Here is a 17,851-nt window from a genome sequence, read left to right on the forward strand (position 1 = left end):
TACTATTTCCTAATGTAAATTAATAAAGTTTCAACCAATAAAAATAAGTCGTATTATCAAATACAAGAGATGTTGGAACACCAAAATTAGTTATAATGTTCTACTCTAGGACTTGGATGACTTCATCGTCATTAAATTATCTTAAAGGAACTTCTTCCATCCATTGAGTAAAATAATCTATCACTTGTTGGGTGCTAAAAGGTGTCTTTTACAACTCCTAATTACCTCACATTAATTATCAACCTGGGTAAGTATTTTTGTTTCAAGAGTGTACATAATATGTGCAAGCTATAAATCTAGAGAGTAATGATTTAAGATAATATATTAAATTCAATACAAGAGTAAACAGATCAAACCATAAATCTTAAGCTTGTAACTTTTAAGGGAAATATTACATGCAAGCATCAAGACTTAATCTTCAACTGAAATCATAACCAAATCTAAAGCAAGCAATTCAACTAAAAATAGCATCAACCAAGAGCATAGTAGCATTAACCAATCTCTTTCTACTGATTCTATATGAATCACACTCTATCTCAATTAAAAAATTCGAATGGAAATGATGTCAACCGAGACTTTAGTAGTATTAACCAATCTCTTTCAGCTGAGTCTATACTGGCCACACTTTTATCGTAATCAATGAAAAATCAATGTCTTAATTGATAATTAATTCATCCTGCAGTAAGCATAAATGAGATCAAATAACAAAGTTGCAAATTACTGAAATAAGTACATGAGATTAGAATAAAGGAAAGTAAACTAACCTTAAAGTAAACTTATAGGAAATAGGAAGATATCAAACATAGTAAACTAGTAGGAAATGGAAAAACATAAAACCAATTAGACTCGCGAGAATTAGAAAGATATAACACAGAGGAGAGGAGTTTGATCCACCAGGGGCCAAGCTCTAGCCACCAACAAACACTGTTGAGCTACTTCAAAATATCCAGATGAAAAACAACGCAAGTTATATATTAACCATCAAATTCACTTGTCATTACAATACGATCTCCTTCAGAATCACATTTTGTATATTGAAATTACAATTGAGGTCCCAAGAAAAAAGGTAAATCTTTCCATTCTATCCTACTATTCTATCATTCCTATCTAATCTATCTCTAATAATCTATATCCCTCTTTGATCTCTGTTTTCATTTAAATACACAGAGAGAAAAGAGAATTTACAACTAGGATGATTATAATATGATTCCCATTACAAAATTGGATTGTTCACAACAAATTGATCAGCAAGATCATATCCGGAATATCTTTCAATTAGCATTCAACAAGAATAGGTTGAATTTGGTATTGCAATTGAGACAATTTGGAAACCGGCCGCAACAGTGAATCTGAGAAAAATGTCTTTAGAGAACTTTTAATTTCTCTTAATACAAACCAAATTTAGGAAAACCACTCATTAGAAAACTAATTTCATCTGTTCTGAACAAAATCCATGTTTTGAATTTTCCAGATTCTTCTCCATTTACCTGAAACGTCCAATGAAAAACTGTCACTTCTTATTCCAACAAATTTCTGAGTTGGAATATTTAATGATGAGCTATAGATCAAATCTGCAATCTGGAAAACATATTGGAGGCTAAAATGGTGAGTGATGTTACAACAAATTCATTAATAAACCATCATTGGTAAAATCATGCATAAGAATCATCAATTTATTAAAAATAAAGGAGAAGAAATAGTATTTATCCATAAGAGCATAAATAATTATAAAATGGAATTATATGTAAACCATGAGAAATGATGTGATAAAGAATGGTAGAAATGGATGAAATAGACATTAAAGAGTGATAATAATAAGGACAAACTAGTGGCCCAACATATCCCCAAACTAAATATATTGCATGTCCTCATGTAACCCAAAGACTCTGTATTAACCAAGCAATAATACAAAAATTGTTCATCCCAACTCATGAAATGGATGGAATGAATGTGTTCTTCCTCAAATAATGAATATTCAATTTTAGAAATGTTGATGAAGGCATAACAACTTTTACATTGGTGTTCAACTATATGTATATGAAGTTGCAGCAAAATATGATATAAGTAACAACAAACTTCATTAACCATTTCCGAAATTTTGCAAGTAGATTTCCACTATATTAATGCTTTTATGATCCAAAAATCATATCATTTTGATGCACGGATCATGAGATATAAACAAAATGGATGTAGGTGAGAGTGCATGGTTTCCGAAATTTTGTGAACTAATTTAACTTGAAATTATTTGGGTCTGTGTATTTTAATTATACCTCTTTGTTTTCCAGAAATCATAAGAATTCAGTTCATATTTTTAAAGATATATGAAAATCAATGTCGACACTATATAAAAATGAAATTGTATGCCTTAAATGAGAAAGAAAGTAGAAAACATCCATCATGTGTAGCAATTCCTCCCCCAAACTGGAGAATTATCATGCCCTCATGCAATGCTAGAAAACAAATTGAGGTGGTTGCTACCATCTGTTGAAATCTATGCTTGATGTAAAACAACATGGAATAAGGGAGGTGTTGAGAATGAATAAGAAGATCAATGGATGATAAATAAATGAAAGGAACACTCCCCCAAACTGAAAGAATCTATGTCTTTGAAAAATGGGAAGTGGTAAAGATGTGGAATGAATGATGATAAATAATGCTCGATGGATTTTCATGAAATTCTCCTAAATTTGTAATAAATAAGAAAATTATGCTATTTTATCTCAAGTTGTACCTCCAAAAAAATGTGTAATGATATGTATGGACTGATATTGGTTGAAGCTGATGTTGGCTAAGATCATGCTGAAAGTGATGCAAAAGGTGGAAGCCATGCAAGAAAATATTGTCTGTGAGTTGCTAGAGTCTCTTCTGTTAGTTGCAATAAAGTGTACTTGTTGCAAATAAAGTTCCCCCCAACACTTGTTGTTCTCCTATAAACAAATCACTATTTTGCATGCAAATTTCTTGAATCCAAAGTTTAGTTTTGAACAGCAATAGATAAGCCGCATGCAAAAAATTCAATTAGAGAAAACTTTTGAATAACCTTTCCCCTCCAATTGGAAATGGGTGTTCATGACCATAAAGCATAGGAAAAGTGTTGTTTTGATGGAAAGGTAAAGGAATGAATAGTATGACAGTAAATGAAGCAGAGTACACATATCAATGATAGGACAACAAGAGGTATGGTTATAATGAGATCAGAGTGTGTAAAGATAGTTATGAATAAGAGATAGGATGCTTTGGATCAATGATAAGTTATGCGAAAAAAGAAAAAAGATAGCAATATGCCAAAAATATGCTTTGCTAATGGTATTCTACCCGAGAATGATGCAATTCATCAGAAAACAATTTCTCATGTGTAAAGGTTCAAAACAGGGAAAAATTAAGGAAATAACTTCTCCGATAAAAAGAGAGAATAAGGAAGGGGTATTATAGTAATAATTGACAATAATATATAACTTCAATACCATAAGTAGAGCCTTTGCTGCCAGCAAGCATCCATAGCCTTGGTAGGGTTGTTTTTTAAGCCATATGAGCCAGAATCCTCAATTTATAAATGGAGAGTTCCAGTGTTGTTCTATAGAAGAGATCAGTGTGTTGGCGTGGTAACTAGATAACCACACTGCCATTCGTTGGGATGTAGCAAAAGTGATCAGGCCGACTCGTGATGAGACCTCCTATTCCAAGGATATTTTTGCTACCCAATGGATCATAACCCTAGTGTGGTGGCCATAATGGGAATGTCACTTTGTTACAGCCTTATGAACATGGTAGGTTGGCTCCTAATGAGACCCCCTATCCTCCATCTGCAAACAAAAGTTTTCTATTATTAAACATTTTTATGATAAATAAAAGAAGTCTCAGTAATCCTTAAGAGCAGGGATGGTGGAAGAAGCTGAAGATGTCAATAGAAAAAAATATACCCATAATCTCATTTGTGACAGACAGAGAATATTATAACTAGGAAGGGTGGAACCAACATGGTATTAAGATGATCAATTAATATCATGTACATCAGAAAACAATGCAGTAAAGTAGTATATAAATTACTACGTCCCTTTTCTTAAAAAGAATCTCTCATCCAGAAGTTGTCCTGTTAAAGATCATAACATGAATGATATTAACTCGCTTCAATAGAATCCATAATTCTTGTCCACATAAAAGTAGTGTACTTCATGCCATGAAAGGGAATCGGTAAAGTGTGGTTGAGATGAACTAGGAATAATCCCACAAGAGGAAGGAGGTGCTATTCACAACACATAAAACTTCACAAAAAGAAAAAATGCTATTCCGAAGAGGGAACAACAAAATCACCCTAAAAGTATTATTCCCTTAAGGGAACCACAAAAACTCAGAAAAAACTCAAAAGAAGAGTTGTTCCATAGAGGAACAACAAAAAATCTAAAAATTTTGCTCCCTGGAGGGAACAAAAAAACTCTAAAAATTGTTTTTCCCTTAAGGGAACAGCAAAAAAAAACACTCAAAAAAATGTTGTTCCCTTAAGGGAACAACACAACTTGAAAAGTGTTGTTCCCTGTAGGGAACAGTAAAGAAAAACACACATGAAAAGTGTTGTTCCCTATAGGGAACAGTTGTTTTTCCCTGTAGTGAACAGAAAATAAAAACACACGCGAAAAGTGATGTTCCCTATAGGGAACAACAGCTGTTACTTGTAGGGAACAATAAAGAAAAACACATGCGAAAAGTGTTGTTCCCTATAGGGAACAGTAGTTGTTCCCTGTAGGGAACAGCACAAAAAAACACATGCGAAAAGTATTGTTTCCTTTAGGGAACAACAGTTGTTCCCTATAGGGAACATCAAAGAAAAATGCATGCGAAGAGTGTTGTTCCCTGTAGGGAACAGCAAAGAAAAACACACGCAAAAAGTGTTGTTCCCTATAGGGAATAATAGTTGTTCCCTATAGGGAATAGCAAAGAAAAGCACACGTGAAAAGTTTTGTTTCCTATAGGGAACAACAACAGTTACCTGTAGGGAACAACAAAGAAAAGCACATAGGAAAAGGTGTTGTTCCCTTTTGGGAACAGTAAAAAAAAAAATACTCGCAGAAAGTGTTGTTCCCTTTACGGAACAAAAAAAACACACGGAAAAGTGTTGTTCCTTGTAGGGAATAGATATCAAAATATACTAATGTTTCTTTGATGAGTGTGGGAATATTTATCCAATAACATCTAGTCGCCATTGTTGGAACAGTTCCATAATAGCTACGGGTAGCACTGGGGCAGCTGAATTTTGGTCTCGATCAACACATCTCTGATAAGATAGGAACTTAAGGGAATAAGCATTAGTTTCCTTAAATGAGGTGGGATAATAATAAGTAGCCATCATTACTTTATGTGTACTTGTATTGCTCACTTAGTGACCACCTACTAGTCCATGATGCAAATATCTTAACACCTTCTCTGTGTCTTGGGGCTCTAGACATCTTAGTAAGACACCGTTATGGCGCTTTCTGAAAAGCACTTTGTGAATAGCCTGATAGGATAGAGCTTTAAGGTGAATTACCATATTTTTTTTACTTGATAAGTGTGTAAGAAAGGTGTCGTGATCTAGGAATTCACATATATCATAATTCCATGGCGTTGTTGAACTTGTCTAGAGAAATTGTTCAACATTATACATATATAATTTTTCTCCCATACTGAAAGATATTCATCTGCAACATCTCTCTCTTTAGTTGCAACTTGATAAAGGTGATGAACCTTAATAGTATGAACTAGCACAAACTCTAGATCATATTCTTCCATACAGGTCATCCAATTTTCCCTCTTCCCACCTAGATGTTGTTGCACAAGGAGCATTCAGACCACTAGATGAGGCACATATATGATCATGTTAGCTTTAAGGAAGTAGGCCTGAAATACTCGACTACCTTATATACAAAATAATATTGTTTATCACAGCAAGATAATTTATCTTTGACCCCTGCAAGCTATCGCTCATGAAATAACTAGGTCATTCATTTCCTTCATCATGCTTCTACATCAATACAACCACAATAGAAGAATCTAAAACAAAAGTGTAAAGTAGGAAATCCTTGCCATAATCATAACTGAATAATGTAGGTGCATCAATGATTGCTTTTTTGATATAAGAAAAAACATCCTTCTATTTTTTGTCCAATTTATAAATTGCATATTTCTTAATAATCTCTTGTAATGGTTTAACTATCTAAGCTTGAACTAGCACAGGAAACTTGTTGTTGTAAATTTTACATGCAAGTAGTTATTTCTCTGTGATCTCATGCCCGATTGAGGTCACCAAACAACAAAAAGAATGGCTAAGATTTTCTAATAAAAATACCCAAACCTGATGGCCATCCACATAACTTCTATGTAATTTCTAATGCTACAAGAGATGAGTTGCCTCCTCATAGGTCAGTGAATGGTTTTGGGCCCCATGCAAAATATTTGCGCTCTAATCAAGAAATACATTTCATATACTTTTGATCCAAAGCTTAGACATAAAAGCAAACAAACAGAGATGAAAATTGATATTTAATAGAAGATCATTAGCTCAAAACATCCAAAAATTACACATCTAAATAACTACAAATACTAATGTGAGGGGAGGGAACATATATTTCATTAACCATATAAATAAAAATACAGAAATATACCTCAAGCTTTAGTGCTTCTCTCCTCATTCTGGTAGAGTCTCCCCACTATATTAAATAAGGAATCATAATGGAATGAAGACCTAAAATATGAACCATAAAAGAAGCAAAGACTCTATGAATCACATTATATGAATCTTTGGCTTTCCAAAAACTAGTCTCACCTTCTAATATGGCCCATTCTAAATACAAAGAAGAGGACTCCCAAGAGGATGAAAGTATATTCTTAGGAAAAATAGAAGTTAGAGAAGCTTCTCAATAATGAGTCCCAAGCAACTTGAATGGATAGGATAAGGTGATGATTCGAATTGATCTCCTAGGAACCGCAAGTCTCTAGAACAAGTCTCCCAACTACACACATAAGATAGTGTAATCTAGGCCATAACTACTTCGACTATGTGCCCTTCATTGCCTGGAAGGTTCCAACCACACGCATAAGCCAAGATTCGTCCAGTTGGGGCTCAACACTGGAAAAGAGTGGCTAAGGCCTTGCAAAAAGTCAATCCACATCATGAATCATAGGTACTAACCCTATGGAGAAAAGTAGGTTGATAGCATATGCCCCTTAATGCATTAGGTCAGAAGATTAATTGATGGTTGAAATGCATTACAAAAGTTCTTAAAGGTCGAAATATAAGGGAGAAGAAAAAGCTAAGAATTTGGATCAGAAGACACTAGAAGTTGAAGTCTCATATGTGTTGATAATATCCCCGGGGCGGGCATACCCATGCTCTGTTAGAAAGTGATACTGAACATGGCTACAAAAACATACAATGTCGATCCATGAGATGAGATGCTTGAACATGGCCATGAAGATATAAACATTGGATCCATGTGACTCAACATATAGAGCACAACCACCAACAAATACAATGTGGATCTATGTCATAGTATACATAAGTAGGACTATGGACACATGATAGATAAAGAAGTGCCCCAGTATAGCCTCAAAAATACATAAATGATACATAAATCCAACATAGCCTCAGAAGAATTCCATATAAGAGTGAGGTGTCCCTAACCCAGGGTCTTCTAAATAACCCCAATCGTATGAATCTATGACATGTGAATAGATGTGCTAAATTCGAGCATGGTAGAAACCATTTGATTACTAACCAATGACATAAATGGTAATGATTGCGAGGGATTCCACCAATGAGGAAAATGGACCCTAAGGTACCTATTACAATCCACTAAGTGTGAATAAATGAATTGACATCGAACACAAATGAACTCGACCAATTATACATCCAACATTAGTGACAGAATTATGGAGTCTCAAAGCCCAACCTCTCCCATTGACTGTTGAAACTATGAAATGTGCAACCACTGGGCTCCTCTCCCCTGTCTGTGACTATTCCCTGGCTCAGTTCATGGATAAAAATGCATCATCTTAAACTACGGGGTTTTCGGATTGATGTCGTCCCATCATGAATTAGAAGAATAGGTACACTATCAAGTCATGGTGAGATGACGAAGAAGGAAAAAAAGGAGGGAAACATGCCTAAATACTCTCTTGTAGTTGAACTCACAACTATATCAATCAAGAGGAAGCAAAGGGACACAAGTTTGAAACTACCATGCAAAACTAAATATTATTGAAGACTTTGCATCACTAAGTCATGCGAAGGTGAAGAGAAATCATATATAAGAAGGCATCCAACACTCCGCAGCAACAGTGACTTGGCATTTCCACATCCCCAAGCAGTCTATATCAGCAGTGTCATGTCATGTCATGTCATGATTTTTCATATCCCACATCACTCTAGTGGAACATATATATTGTACTCAAATGTATTGTAAGGTGGAAGTCTAAAGGACACACATGAATATGGAGAGTGATGTAAGTTGAAATGTCATAGGGCATTCAACAATAATGAGGGTATTTAAAGAGTCACAAAGGGGGAGAATAACCCCTTGGTTATATATACCCCCTCATTGTATGAGAAAAATACTTTTCACCTTGGCTCCTCCCACAAGGAATTAGAGACACGTATCTTGGAACTTTTGCTTAATAAAGAAATCCTTTAAGTTCATAACGTTCTTCATGCATTGACTATAAATGTTTGTAAGACTATTATGTGGATGTTTGTATTTCATGTTTTCTTTCACATGTACTAAGATAGTTAAACTATTTCGGTTATTTTAGTCCTTATCTTAATTATAATGTGTTTTAATGGTCTTTCTTTCAATCATATCCTTATGGACTATTACGTGGGATATTAGATAGATCTTTCCCTATTTGTTAGTTGTAACAATTGTCGCATACGATGTGGACTATTCCGCTAGATGCTAGATGGATCTTTCTGGTCCGTGTGTGTCTCTTCCTAGGTGGTAATATTACCTCTCACTTAGAGGCTCCCTTTTCTCCCCCCTTTGCAGTAGATGAACCTTGTGTTATCAGGAAAACTAGTGTCCATTTAGAGCTGTTAGTCCCAATAAGATGGGTAGCTATCTTAGAAATAAACAAACTAAAGTTACTTGTGTTTCCCTTTATGAGAGATAGATGAGAGAGAAGAAAAGGGTACCAACCTCAGTCTTTTGCTTGGCTCCTTGCTTGTTTCCTCCCCCCTTTGACAGAGCTTCACCACTCTTTCCTCACTTGTCCTGCTTCAAAGAACACCTGTAGAGTCAAAGAAACATAATACCATCAAAGCATAGAGATCTATCAGCATAAACAATATAGGATTAGATGTATATTAACCATACAAATGCATACATCAATACAAGATTCAGAAATATACAAGAACATGTAGGAAAACTCAAATAGCTTTATTGATAGAAGTAGTAGAAGAGAGGATTACAACCGAGTGATCTGACCCACTGCCATCCTCCCAGCATGAAAACCCTCTTCACCTCATGAAAAGCTAGATCACCCAACACTACAACGTTTCACTGAGAAACCAACAACACTTCCTTACAAAAATACAAAATTCTATCCTCTAGATCTCTAGGATGAAGGATCCATATATAGATATTTGCAGCTAGGTGAGTCAGCTTCTAGGATTTTGATTAGTGTCATTTCTCTGATAGTTCTTAGTTCCACTTGGAGATTTCATTATCTCTTACACATCCCTGGGCGAATTTAGAGAGGCAAGTGTCAAATGAGCAGTTTCTAGAAGATTCTTTGGGTTTCCACCTAGCAAACTACCTCTGCCATTTGTCTGCTCTCGCTCATCGCACCCTACAGAAGGGATTTTTAGTATGCATCCCACCCTTTGCATGTGATAGGTGAGATGCATCGCACCGTCAGCATGGAGCAGTCTGTATGGTCTAGTTTTGACCAAGTCTGAGCAATTTTTCAGGGAAATGATGTGATCAGTTGACCTTGTTCCATTAGGGTATGAAACAACACTTTTAGGGATTTAGAAGCCCTTGGTTTATGGAAATATGTGATTGGGGCTGCAGTGCCTAAATATGTCTATAACAGTTGCCCCCTGAAGCATGAGGTCATAAATCTTCTGATGTCGGGTGAAATGCTTTATCATGACGATCCGAGGTTTTCCGAACTGGAAGGTGACCTGTCATAAGATACAATACAATACATTATCTTCATAATATTTTCATGATCTAGCTGAAGCGGGCATTCCCATGCTCAGCTTTATAAATTCATTTTCATGTACATAGGACAAACAACCGTCTGTGTGGCAGACTAATGATTCTGGTAGAGCCATCATCCCTTGGCTTGGATGATTATCTGTGCAACTATGATGTACATTTGATGTCTTTATTTTTCTTGAATATATTGCAGCCTGGATGGATGAAACTAGATCCAAGGTCTTCAAACTCATTCAATCTTCACCCAAAGTACAAGTCGATGCATGTGAAAAGATGTTTTGATGTTGAACATGGAAAGGCATCGCCTGATTACCAACCAATGATGTAAGCTATTAATAGACATGAGAGGAATCAATAATAATGATGATGACCCTCAAGGTACTACAGTACAATTCACGTGGTGTGAATACATGAGTTAATGTTGAACACCACATAAAATCTTTCAGTCGAAGGCCATTGATGTAAACCTGTCGCCAGAAGTGAGAAACATGCCATTGAGGCATGCAAGCTTCAAGGTACTAAAAAGGTTGTTCCTAAGTCGAATTCTTGGATAATGAGCTGATGTCGACAAGAAGTGTCTTGTCATAGGAGGGCCTTAATGAATCCCACATCTACGACACGAAACGGAGCAAATGATTTTGTGGAGGTGAAAACGATCTGATGGTACAAGGTTCAGGGTGGTAGTCATGAAAAATGGAGGGTGAAGGTATTGCAGCGGATGAGGCGTAAGCTGGGTTGGTGAATTCTTTGAGCAACTTCTCTTGAACATATCGGCGACACTGAAAATGAATTGGTAGTGTTAACCCAAAACATGGATGGTACGGAGGACCAATGGTGATATGACCAGTGAACGGAATAACCCAACTTGACTCAATCATGGTGATGGAGTGAAAGTGTCATGTTCAAGAGCGACCTGCTACCAATAAAGTTCTTCAAGTTTTCTTCCCAATTCATTTTTGACCAGTACCTCTTTATTTTTGTCAAGCTTGAGGACGATAACAATGCTTGTTCTATAATTTTCCCTTCGGGAAAAATTCCCGCTATGTTTTAGTGAGCCTAGAAACAGTGAAACTCGCTCTTGTTTGTATTGGACAAGCTCGTCGCTATTGTTTTCACAAGTTTAATGACAAAGATAACTCGGTCCTTTTTAGTTTTAGAGAGTCTGAAAAGAAACAGAAAGGAAACTCTAGTAATCTTTTTGTAGTATAATCCCTTAAGTCCGAAAAAATATAAAATAATACGAAAGGGATGACTTTTCCAATCATTTTAACGAGCCGAAAAATACAAGCGCTCGATCTTTTTGTGTAATGATCCCTTAGGTCCAAAAAGATTAAAATCTAGAGGAGGGATGGCACTTCCAATCACTTTAACAAGCTGGAGAGTCCAATTGCTCAATAATCTTTTTATATTTTACGAGTCTAAAAAGAGCTTAAAAGAGACTCATCTTTGAGTAATGAGTGATATTTTTGGGTAGTAGCTGGTTCCAGGTAAGGTTGGAACTTTTCAATCACAGTAGTGTAAAGAAGATGGCTAACAGAATCACTTGTCATAGCTGTTCCTCAAAAGGGTAAAAAATCTAGTGGAGGTGATGGTAAGAACACGACCAAGGCTCAAAATCTGATAGTAATGTGATCACAAAGGTTATTTACCGAAAGTGGGTTCATCTTTTAGTGAGCCTGAACTCTGGGGGAACATATGCTCATAGCTAGGTTTATTTTTTAACAAGCTTGAACTTTGCAGAAACATTTCTCGTGACAATAGTTAGAGATGTTCGGTTCACCATTAACACTATGTTCTCTTGACAGTCGTACTACCTATTCAATTGCTCCATCAAACTGATTAGAATTGTAAATACATGCTTGAAAAATGAGTTAAAAAACCAATGCCTTATTTGAATTACGTGAATAGTAACATAAAAGTAGTTTTTACCTCTCATTTTACCATTTCATTCAAATTTGGGATTGTTGGAGCTCTGGAGGTGTTTTCCCCCTCAATTTTCATCCGCTAATTCCGGGAGATTATGTGGACTATTTTCGGTGCCATTTGGACCAGGTAGGAGCTAACCCTGACCTCTTCAATTGCATTCTTTCCTCTTCTGATTCTAAGCATGTTTTCCTATTTTTTGGAGCCTCTAGGGTTTGAACATTTCATTCTCTCCCCATCACACGTAGTACACATTGAAAGGTGTGATGCATACTGAGCTGGCCATTGGCCAGTCAGTATGCATCCCATCCAATACATAGCTAGGGTGTGATGGGCACAAGGAGGGAAGTTTATGCACTAATTTTTCATGGAAAGTTTGTCTGTTTTTGCCCAAATCAGGATCCTAATTCTTCTCTTGTTTGTTTTTTAGAGATTCATCGAAGCAAGCTGGTCATTACATGGCATGAATGTGATCATGAAGAAGAGGATAGGATTGCCTTACATGATCTGGGTACAGTGACTGCATTGTGGAACTATGTCTTGCTTAAGTTCTTACGCATATCTAGCATGAGGCAACAAATCAACTTGTTGCAATATCTTCTCGATGCATGGGATCCTACCAACCAAGTGTTCCAGATTAGAGGTAAATCCATCCCTTTGACTATTGATGATATCTACTTCTTGACCAGTTTATCAAGGCATGTTGCCCCTCTCTCACTGTCAAGATCCGCCCGTGGGGGTGAATCTGTGAGGGATTACATTCACCGATACTATAGAGATGGATCTTAGCTGAGCAAGGACGAAAATATCAGCATTAGAGATGTCACTAATCGGTCCTTGAGGACTATCTTATTAACCTTTGCTAGATTGGTTGGCAGCACGGCTCTTCACTTGGACAACAGGTCCTATAAGCAGTATGCCTTGGAATGCATTGAACCAAAGGTATTCAACTGGTGTGATGCATTACTTCCGGTGATAAAAGAACAACTTACCAAGGTGAAGAACGGAAGATCCAAGAACTTTGGTTATGGTTCTACTCTTACCACTTTCACCTTGGAGAAGATCCCACTGATGCAGCCACAGTACATTTCACTCGGATTCCTAGCACCAACAAAGCCTGGACTGGTGTTGCTTTAGGATTCTGTTGTTTATGGACTGGTGTTACTTGTGCAGAACAACACCAAAGAGTTTTCTTTGAACAGGACAGTGAATTACTCAGGAACAGAGGACAAAAGGTGAATTGTAACAATTGAAATACTGCTTAGTACACGAATAAGGCAAATGTCTGGCTTTCCTCTCTCTTTTACAACAAAATTGGTACAGTGTGGGTTACCAGTTCGCGATTGCGCGAACAGAATGCAATTTTCATAAAATTTCAGGTAAAAGAGGCTTAGCTAGTGAATTTCGACGTTCTAGGTGCAAATGGGGACCAGGCACAGGGGATTTGCCAGTGAATTTATATATTTTTTCACTGTTTTTAAGTAATTTTGGCAATTTATAGACAAAACCGGGCGCAAAAAGGATTTGCATGGATGAATACCTGATATACAGTCAGCAATGGTCAAGAATGCAGGTGAAATGGCGCGCCAGCGGTCTCCAGGTTGAATTCAGCAGGTTGGCGAAGGCTCGGACGTAAAATTCATGCAGAGGATACAACAGCGTTTTTTGCAAAAAGTGCAAAAAACGCGACATTTTGGCCAAAATATGGTTTTTCCAGGACTTTGGCGCTTTTTTTGGATGACGTCAGCATGACGTCATCAGGTGGGGTCAAAGTCGGATGATGTCAGCATGACATCATCGGGTGACGTGGCGGAATACAAGAGGTCCACGGGGATGGTGAAGTGGCAGACAGGTGGGGCAACTGGAGGACGGGGCGCTGACACTGCGGTGACGCTGGCAGGGCGGATCAACTGAAACTGGAAGTGGTTAGCGGTTTCATATCGCACCGCTTTTGATACGAAAGCAGAAATGTCAGATGTACCTCCGATACGCTGTGGGGGTGACGCGTGGCAGAGGCCTGACGTCACCCTCTGACAGATATCGGAAGGTAACTCTCGGATGTCGGGGCCGGTCCGATATGCACGAGGGCCGTCGGATCAAAAGGGCCCGATCCGACGGTCGACGGGTCGTTGAGGTGGCCGAACGATACGGACGGAGGGCGGGAATAAAATAATGTTTCTTTTGAGATTTGCGCCCGACGGGACGTTTGGAAATTTGGCGGATTACGTGGTTTTTCCAATGTTTTTTATACAAACGCGCTCTTGCGCCAAATTTTGGGTAAACGGGAAAAAGTGGGTTTTTAAATGTTTTTTGCAAATGAAGTGGGTTAGGGGTGGAAATGGGTTTTTCACAAGGTTTCTTAGCAAATGAAGGGTTTAATGGGTTAAATCACTTCAGAAGGGAAAAGAGGGGCAAGGGTTAGGGCTCTTAAACTGACCAGATGCCAATTTAATCCCTACCAGTGAACATATGGCTATAATGCCAAGGGGAGGGATAGTTATACAATGTTTGGGGTTTATACACCATAGTGTTATAATAGTAGGGAAAGGGTAACATAGGGGTTTTAGATAATAGAAGTTAGGGGTTAATATGGATGGAAAAGGTGAATGAAGAGTGAGATTACTAAGTTTATTTGAAAATCACTTAGTTTAGGGAGTAGATCAAAATGAAAAGATTTTTAGACAAGACATGTGGCTTTTAAAGGAGTAAGAACCACCATAAAACCACAAATTCTTCCATGAATCTCAACTGATGAAGGGATGTTAGTAATGAATGGGAAGGGGAAAATGGGAAATTAGACATGCTCCTTTTCTTTGCTGCAACCTGATGGAGAAGAAGACATTCTCAATCCATTGATTTTCCTTTGTGATTACGTTTTCACACATTCAATTGTAAGGAATGACATTTCCGCAACCCCATCTGCCTACCCATCTACTTGCCTAACATTTTTTGTTTCTTCTTGGAGGGTGCACTTAGACTTGCAGACCCTTATTTGCCTTTTCTTTTCTCTTGGCTTTTTCTTTTGATTTTCTATCTAGAACTACCCGTATTGCTTCCAAGGTCCTAGATTAAGCAGTTGGGAACCTAAATTCTCTACCTAAGCTATTGGTCTGCCAAGATTAAACAGTTTGGACAGACTTCTTTCTCTATTCTACAACAGAAAATTGAAACATGGCATGATCCAGATTAGGCTGTTGGACCATCCATCAAAATTGAGTCAACATAAAGCTATATACACACATTGTTTCCTCATGGAAATATGGGATCTTTGTATCACCAAAGCAGAGCATATTTGGAACTTTCTTTGCCAATCATGAAAAATGAAACCTATTGATATAGGTAGCTAACACCATCCACTTTTGGGGTTAACACTACCAATCCATTTCAGTGTCACCGATATGTTCAAGAGAAGTCGCTCAGAGAATTCATCTACCCAGCTTGTGTCTCATCCGCTACAATACCTTCATGCTTCATTCTTTCATGACCGCCATCCTGAACCTTGTATCATCAGATCGTTTTCACCTCTACAAAATCATTTGCTCCGTTCTGTGTCATAGATGTGGGATCCATTAATGCCTTCCTATGATGGGTCACTTCTTGTCGACATCAACTCATTATCCAAGAAGCCGACCTAGGGACAACCCTTCCAGTACTTTGAAGCTTGCATGCCTCAATGGCAAGTTTCTCACTTCCGGCGACAGGTTTACACTAATGGCCTTCGTCCAAAAGATTTTGCGTGGTGTTTGACATCAACTCATGTATTCACACCACGTGAATTGTAGTGCAGTACCTTAAGGTTCATCATCATCATTGGTGATTCCTCTCATGTTTTTTAACAACTTACATCATTGGTTGGTAATCAGGTGATTTCCTTCCATGTTCGACATCAGAACATATTTTCACATGGATCAACTTCTACTTGCGGGCGAAGATTGAACGAGTTTCAAAGACCATAGATCTAGTTTCATCCATCTGTGCTGCGATATAATCAGGAAAATAAAGACATCAAATGTACATCATTGCTACATAGATAATCATCCAAACTAAGGGATGATGGATATATCAGAATCATCAGTCTGCACACAGACGATTGTCTGTCCTATGTACATGAAAATGAATTTATCGAGCTGAGCATGGGAATGCCTGCCTCAGCTAGATCATAAAAATATTATGAGGATAATGTATTATATTGTATCTTATTACAGGTCACCTTCCAGTGCAAAAAACCTTGGATCCTCATTATAAAGCATTTCAGCCAACATCAAAAGATTTACGACCTCATGCTTTAGGGGGCAACTGTTATAGACGTATTTGCGCACTGCAACCCCAATCACATATGTCCATAAACCAAGGGCTTCTAAGTCCCTAAAAGTGTTGTTTCTTACCCTAAAGGAGCAAGGTCAGCTGATTACATCATCTCCTAGAAGTTCTCCATGAAAATCTACTCAGAAATAGTCAAAGCAGGACCATACAGACTACCCAGTGCTAAAGGTGTGATGCATCTCACCTACCACATGAGAAAAGTACGATGCATACTGGAAATCCTTTCTATAGGGTGCAATGAGTGAGAGCAGACAAATGGCACAAGCATTTTTCTAGGTGGAAACCCAGAAAATCTTCTAGAGACTGCTCATTTGACACTTGCCTCTCTGAGTTCACCTAGGGATGAGTAAGAGATCTAAAATCTCCATGTGGAACTAAGAACTATCAGAGGGATGACAGTAATCAAAATCCTAGAAGCTGACTCAGCCCCCTGCAAGTATCTAGAAATGGATCCCTCATCCAAGAGATCCAAAGGTTGGAATTTGGTAATTTGCAAAGAGGTGTTGTTGGTTTCTCTTTGAAGACATTGTTGGGTGATCTTACTTTGTGTGAGGTGAAGAGGACTTTCAAGCTAGTAGGATGTTGTTGGGTTAGACCAAGTGGTTGTAATCCTCTCTTCTATGACTTTTACTAATAAAGCTATTTGAGTTTTCCTCCATATTCTTCTGTATCTCTAAATATTATGTTTGTTATATGCAGTATGGCCAATATATATCTGAACCTATATTGTTTACAGTGAAAAATATCTATGCTTTGATGGTATTATGTTGTTGTGAATCTATAGGTGCTCTTTGAAGTTGGACAAGTAAGGAAGCAGTGGCGAGATTCTGTCAAAGGGGAAAGGAAACAAGCAAGGAGCCAAGTGGAAGACTAAGGTTGGTACTCTCTGCTTCTTTCCCATCTCTCTCTGATAAAGGAAAAACAAGTGACTTTAATCTATTTTTTTCTAAGATAGCTACCCGTCTTAGTGGGACTAGCAGCTTTGCATAGACACTAGATTTCCCAATAGCAAAAAGGGAGAACATTTTATCCATAATAGACTAGAGTATTTATTTTTCATAACTAGTTTATCTTAGTATGGAAAAGGGTTAAACTTATACTGGGTAGACGAGCCTTCAAGTAATTTAATGAGCTTGAAGGAGACAAGTTCACCTGGAAATATAATTGAAATTAAGGGCTATGAAAAGATCTTAAATAAAACTCCTCCTAGAGGAATGAGTGGTATATGGGATGACAACTGGTTCCAGTAATAATGGCACTACTCATGATAAAGAGGACAAGACATTAGTTAATAGGACCACTCATCGCAATGGTTCCTCCAAGAATTGTAAAACACCAAGTGAAAGTGGATGATAGGCCAAGCAGATGATGATGATGGAATGGAGAAACCAAGACTCATCATGTAGAAATGCACT

This window comes from Pinus tabuliformis, chromosome 3_1, assembly GCF_031772625.1.
Source record: "Pinus tabuliformis cultivar Carrire ecotype Pingquan chromosome 3_1, CPIR1, whole genome shotgun sequence".
Lineage (NCBI taxonomy): Eukaryota > Viridiplantae > Streptophyta > Pinopsida > Pinales > Pinaceae > Pinus > Pinus tabuliformis.